Here is a 6,781-nt window from a genome sequence, read left to right on the forward strand (position 1 = left end):
AGTCTTTTAGAAAACGGTCATTCCTTAGGAAAGCATGTGGATATTTGATGACATGGCAGTTATTCAACCCATTACTAGGATACCAAGCACTTTTTTATTTGGCAATTTTTATTTTAAAAACCATCCTTTTAGTTTCGAAAAGAGGTCCTGCATTGTTTTTGTCACAAATTAGTATCCCACAATATCCATAAAAAAACCAGCAGGCCCTTGGGAGGGCAAATCATTACGATAAGTTCTAGACCATCACAATCGTGTTCTTGGGATTTGAAGAAATGTTTGTTTGTTGGGGAAAACAAAGTTGCTCTTGTTGAATTATTTGGTTCGGAAAAGAGTAAATAATCCTATAGATTTACACTTGAATGTATTGCTTTATTTGTATCACATGGAAGTATGTGCCACAAAATAAATTTTGGAAATGAAATAGCGTAGAATGGTTTTATCTTATAATCAAACAGGAAGAAGCCGATTACAAAATGTTTCATAATGCAAAAATATGCAGCTGACAAAAGTTAGGACTCCATCGTTATAAAACCTTCTGACATTGATGTGGAAGTATTGGCTTACTATTTTCACAGTTGCATATCAATACTAACATTGTTAGATTGGTGTGAATGTTTGTAGAAAACTGCCGGTATTTCACGGCAGTACAGGTTGTGATTCAGTAAGTGTTTTGTCTGGTAAAGGAAAAAAAGCAAAGTATTCGGCTTTTTGACACGTTATGTGTTTTCGGAAGGTCTATTCCATCGTTGTGAAACCTTTGAAGAGGTTGACGAAGAGTTGGTAAAACACTCGAGAGGTTTTCGTGGCTACGAAATTAAAAATATCGATGAATAAGGATCAGAACGTTTTGAAATGCAAACAAAAAAAGATGTATTGTCATCTACTGCCCCCAACAAAAGATGCAATGTTAAAGCACATTAAACCATCCAACTTCCAGACGAAGATTTGGAAATCTGCTCTTAAACACAACACTGGTCTGTTTCTAAACAACTATAGTTGGATTGTTTAGAACGATTTGATCAGTATCAATTGGCATGACCAACCATGCTTAGAAGCTTTAATAATTCTGAAGTGCTGTTCATTTAAAGCTGGTTGTGCCAACAACAGATGTTCACGTGTTCAACAAGATTTATCCTGAACAGATACCTGTATGTAAATGCTCGAAAGCTTGTAGATATAAGGATTATCAAAACGTTGGTATTGCTAACGATGACGACGAATATGATGGAAATGATGATAATGATAATTCGGTAGATGCAGGTGACCAAATTGATGATGATTCTATGGATTGACCTTCTGTGTGACCTTAAAATGAAGTGATCCGGTTGTTAAAAAATTTTAAAAAGATAGAGATCTAGAAACCCTGACAGCTTTGTGTGTTTTAATATATAAGTTATTTCATGAATATGATTTATAAATTTGTGACAGAATCGTGCATTTCTAGTTGCCTATGTTTGTATCTGTCGTTGATTCTATGTTTTTATTTCTTACTTTAAATAGTTTTTTTTTCAACAGCCTTTACATTGTAGTTACATTATGCTCTATGTTTCAATACAAAAAATATACCATTTTATCAAGAAAATTATTACTTTTGCTTCTTTTCATTAAAAATCATGAATTTTGGAAATTACCCTCCCCCTTATTTCTTGGTCCTCTACGATTTGAAAATTAATTGAAAATTAGCCTGCGTTTTAATAAGATATGATTTGTTTCATTTAATAAAAAGAATAGTACTGAATTATTGGTTATTTTTACATTTTTCTGTAAATATGTGCAAAACAAAATTTTTGACATACCCTTAAATAAGTCCCCTTTTAACCCCTTTTGGACACTTTTTCAAAAGTCTAACACCTCTTAAAATATTCTTAATATATTACTCTTTAAATGTATACCAAAAAATTGCGGTACCCTGGGGTGTAACACAGAATTGAAATTTTGACCTACTATCTGATGGACTAATAGTTTGTTCACATATTTATAACAAGGCTAATGCATAAAGGCAAAATCAATATACCTGAAATACTGACCTTATTTAATTAAATTCAACTGTATGTAATTTGTATTGAAGACAATATCCATCACCTCATCATGATCATAGAATGAAACAAAATATGTCTGGTCAATAATGGTAAAACCTATTGCATCATTAAAAAATTCCAACATTTTAATATTGCATGGCAGCAGAATTGTCTTGCTTATTGTTTGAGAAATATTTGGTCCGATTTTAGATTCATAGGAAAGTGTGAATCCTTCCTGTGTTTTCTTTATTATTCATACGTTTTGCTGTACATATTTATGAGACCCACTATCATATTTTCTTGCTTGATAGGGTACAACATTTTAATATTGCATGACAACAGAATTGTCTTGCTTATTGTTTGAGAGTGTTTGGTCCAACTTTAGATTCATAGGAAAGTGTGAATCCTTTCTATGTTTTCTTTATTATTCATATATTTTGCTGTACATATCTATGTGACCACCATGACATTTCCTTGCTTGATAGGGTACAACATTTTAATATTGCATGGCAGCAGAATTGTCTTGCTTATTGTTTGAGAGTGTTTGGTCCAACTTTAGATTCATAGGAAAGTGTGAATTCTTCCTGTGTTTCCTATTATTCATGTTTTCTTATTCATATGTTTTGTTGTACATATTTATGTGACCCACCATGACATTTCCTTGCTTGATAGGGCACAACGTCAATATTAAAAAAAGTTTACCTCGCAAGGTTGCGTGTAATTAAGTAAAGTTACATGTTAATCTGTTTCTAAATATAGGCTTTTTTATGATACAATGAACATATATCGGGTACATGCAACATTAAATCATGCTAAATTACTGAAATCTTCACAATTTAAGCGTTTGAGTTAGATTTTAGACGGTTTCCGTCATAAATTGAAGTGGTCGCATTTGTATTCATTCTTAATAAGTTAATGTAAGTTGTATTTGATCATAATACATAACATATATAACAATTGAGAGTGAACACGGATGCGGCCATTTTTAGTTCTGACAAAAAACATCTGAAAAGTGACATATTATGGCATATTTGATTGATTTGTCACATTCATGCTTGAACTAGAGCGCGTCTTTATGACTAAATCAGTTCAAATCTTTAACATAAACTAAACGAATCGACTAAAGTAGACACTTAAGTGTTTGAAAGTGTCAAAAAATCTTTCATCAGATAAACCTGAAATCTGATGCGAAAATACCGGACTTACTCCTTTTAAGTGTGGATACTAATGTAAAGGAATATTTGCATGGACCGCTAATATTTGACTGTTACCACATGCATGACAGTTATATTCAAAATAAAAAAATAAAAAAAAATATAAGTGCAATGAAGTGCCATTTAACAGATTAACGTATAGAATAAAATAATTGAATGCCTATAAATGATAGCGAAACATGTCACTTAAATATTTAATATCAGACAGTTGATCATATTGAAAGAGGGACGAAAGATACCAAAGGGACAGTCAAACTCATAAATCTAAAACAAACTGACAACGCCATGGCTAAAAATGAAAAAGAAAAACAATAGTACACTTGACACAACATAGAAAACTTAAGAATAAACAACACGAACCCCACCAAAACTAGGGGTGATCTCAGGTGCTCTGGAAGGGTAAAAAGATCCTGCACCACATTCGGCACCCGTCGTGTTGCTTATGTGATTACAAATCCGGTAAATAGTCTAATTCGGTAGGTCAAATTCATGAAAGTGAAGGGGATTGTAGTTACGACGTAAGGAACATATCCGATATCATTTGTGAAACGTTTATTCAATAACGGCCAACTTACTCGTGATGGCGTCCGTAAAATTTACGAAGGGATGATTTCAACTTCACCATTTGGAACTCTTGGTTTAATAGCTTACTTGTGAGAAGTAACCCTCTATCATAAAATCATGATAGGAAATGCAAGCACAGAAGATACACTAGTATAGATACACAATTGGGGAAATTCTAATAGTATGGAATTATTGGTATTTATTAAAATATTCATACAAATATATGATGTACAAAGTACAAAACATTTGTTTGGTAAGAATACAAAATAAAAATGATAAAATATACCCTTTTTTTTGAAAAATGTAAAACAGGAAAATATGCAGAATAATAAACCAGACGTCGTATTGTTGGATATGACTTATTGACATGATTCAGGAGCACGCGTTTAATGTGTTTCATATTTTATGCCATAAAGCATCAGAATTCCTAATAGTGTTAGTGTGTGTCCCTATTAAAAACTTAACATGACGTTGAAAGTAACAACTATTTTCTTTTTTGGTACCCTAGTTAGCTTGGAAATGTCATGCCTGGTCAAATATCAAAAGAAAGATGTGAGTTGATTGCCAATGAGACAAATCTCCACAAGAGACCAAATGACATAAGCATGTTACAAATACAAATGTTATATTCAATTCTATGGAAAGTTTAATGTCAAATATAATGTCAGCTACTAAGTAATATAAAATTAAAAAATGTTGGAATCACACGAGCTTTTGGTGCAAAAAGACCAATTATAAATTCCCGAATCAAAATCGTATACAAGTCAAACCGAATTAAAAAGCAAATTTTAACTCAGGCTATTCTTTTTTAATCTATGCAATAACATATCATCGCGATAATGAGATAAATCTGGATGATGCAATTTTTCATATATATGTTGTATTTGAAATATTGAATTACCAATAGCCGAGTTAAATTTTTGAATTATTTCCCTTGTGGTTTGCAGAAGACAATTCGTATGCATTTTCTGTATTATAATTTATACAAATTCAATTTACTCGTCGGTTTTAATTATTTGTTCTTTCATTATCAGTTTGTTTTCAACTTATGAGCTGAATATATCTCCGACACACTCGCATTTGTTTTACTGTACCTTATCTTTTTTTTGTACGAAAAACAACAACAAACTTAACACTTACATTATGTTTTTGTTCTTAAATTCTTTCAAATTAAGGTTGTATAAAGACCTTTAATTACAAAAAAAAATATTTCAAATTCGTATATTATGTTTTCTTCTTATTCACAATTGTCTTATTTTTTTTTTTTTACATAAATCAGTTACTAGTAATTCTAATACAATTAGTATTTAAAGTTTCAAATGTAGCCTTCAAAATTCCGTAGACAATTTGAAGGCATATTTATGAAAACAAATGAGTTCTGCATTTCTCTTTTCTCCTTTTTGATCAAATTGCTGATAAAATTTATAGAATTCATACATCCTTGGCTTTCAAAATTTCGGGTTTGTCTGCCAAAAACAAATCTAATATATAAAATGCTATACTTCAGGTTTTTTTTATGAAAGCTGGGATTAGGTATAGAACGGATTCATTCTGCTTTCATTTATAGTTCACACATAGTACACACAAATAAATATATAATTCGACTTATGAAAGAAAACAAGTTATCTGAATCATTTTGTATAAAAAAGAAGATGTGGTATGATTGCCAATGAGAAAACTATCCACAAAAGACCAAAATGACACAAACATTAACAAAAAATTATTATAGATCACCGTACGGCCTTCAACAATGAGCAAAGATAATACCGCATATAGTCAGCTATAAAAGGCCCCGATAAGACAATGTAAAACAATTCAAAGGAGAAAACTAACGGCCTTATTTATGTAAAGAAATGAACGAAAAATTAATATGTAACACATAAACAAACGACAACCACTGAATTACAGGCTCCTGACTTGGGACTTGTGTCGCTTTCCGCTAAATAAATGATGTTCTATTACCGAATAATTCAAATTATAAAAACTATGGTGACCGAAGCTATCAAATCGAACTTGAGATAAAATATATATAACAGAAACAGTTAAGTCTGCCTCATATATTGACTCACATCAAGTAATTTTCAATTAGGGTGGCTTGAACACAACACTTTATGACAAAAGAGATGATTGCAGCAACCAAATTGTAACATTTCCATTTCTATATATGATATGATCCTATTGTCATAACTTCAATTTTACTCGAACCTCCGGGTTTATTCTCCCATGAACAACACGAAAAATGCCACATGTGAGCAGGATCTGCCTACCCTTTAGGAGCACCTTTGATCAAACCAAGTTTTTGGTGGGGTTCGAGATATTCAGTCTTTAGTGATTTATGTTGTGTAACGTAGGCTGTTGTATGTCTGTTTTTTTCTTTCATTAGCCATGGCGTTGTCAATTGTCGTTATTATCGACTTATGTTAATGCAGCGCTGTGTTAAAGACCATAGTTTGACCTAAAGTGGTATACTGTTACAACAAGTGAATAGAAAGACAGGTGTCTCCTTGGCACTTATACCACTTCTTCTTATTTTTATATAATGAGGTAAATTGTCCTTTTGATATCATTTGCATATCTTCAAAAGGTTGCATGAGGGTGACGCTTCCGTAGCAGGAATGTTTTTCCTTCAACAGTTTTGAAACAAACGGACGAATATACGAATTATAAGGGACACTTGAAAACGGCTAGCAGTATTTTACTATTCCCAGATTTACACGGATGTCTATCCATAGAAATTGCTAAAAACGACTACGGCGGTTTTAAATAGTTTTTTATTCGTTGGGAAAAGTGTACCGAAATAAAATTTCCAAACAGTCAACATGATACTTATACATCGATAAACAGCATATTTGCTTTGGGTTTTTAATAAAGTTAGACGTCAGAATGACGTACCTCTCACCATTTGACATATACGGAAAGTCTCGTTACCAATTTTGACACCGTAACTGAGAGGTAAATTAAATGGGTCGTCTCAAAAAAAAAATT

Source organism: Mytilus trossulus, chromosome 12 (assembly GCF_036588685.1).
Source record: "Mytilus trossulus isolate FHL-02 chromosome 12, PNRI_Mtr1.1.1.hap1, whole genome shotgun sequence".
In the NCBI taxonomy this organism is placed as follows: domain Eukaryota; kingdom Metazoa; phylum Mollusca; class Bivalvia; order Mytilida; family Mytilidae; genus Mytilus; species Mytilus trossulus.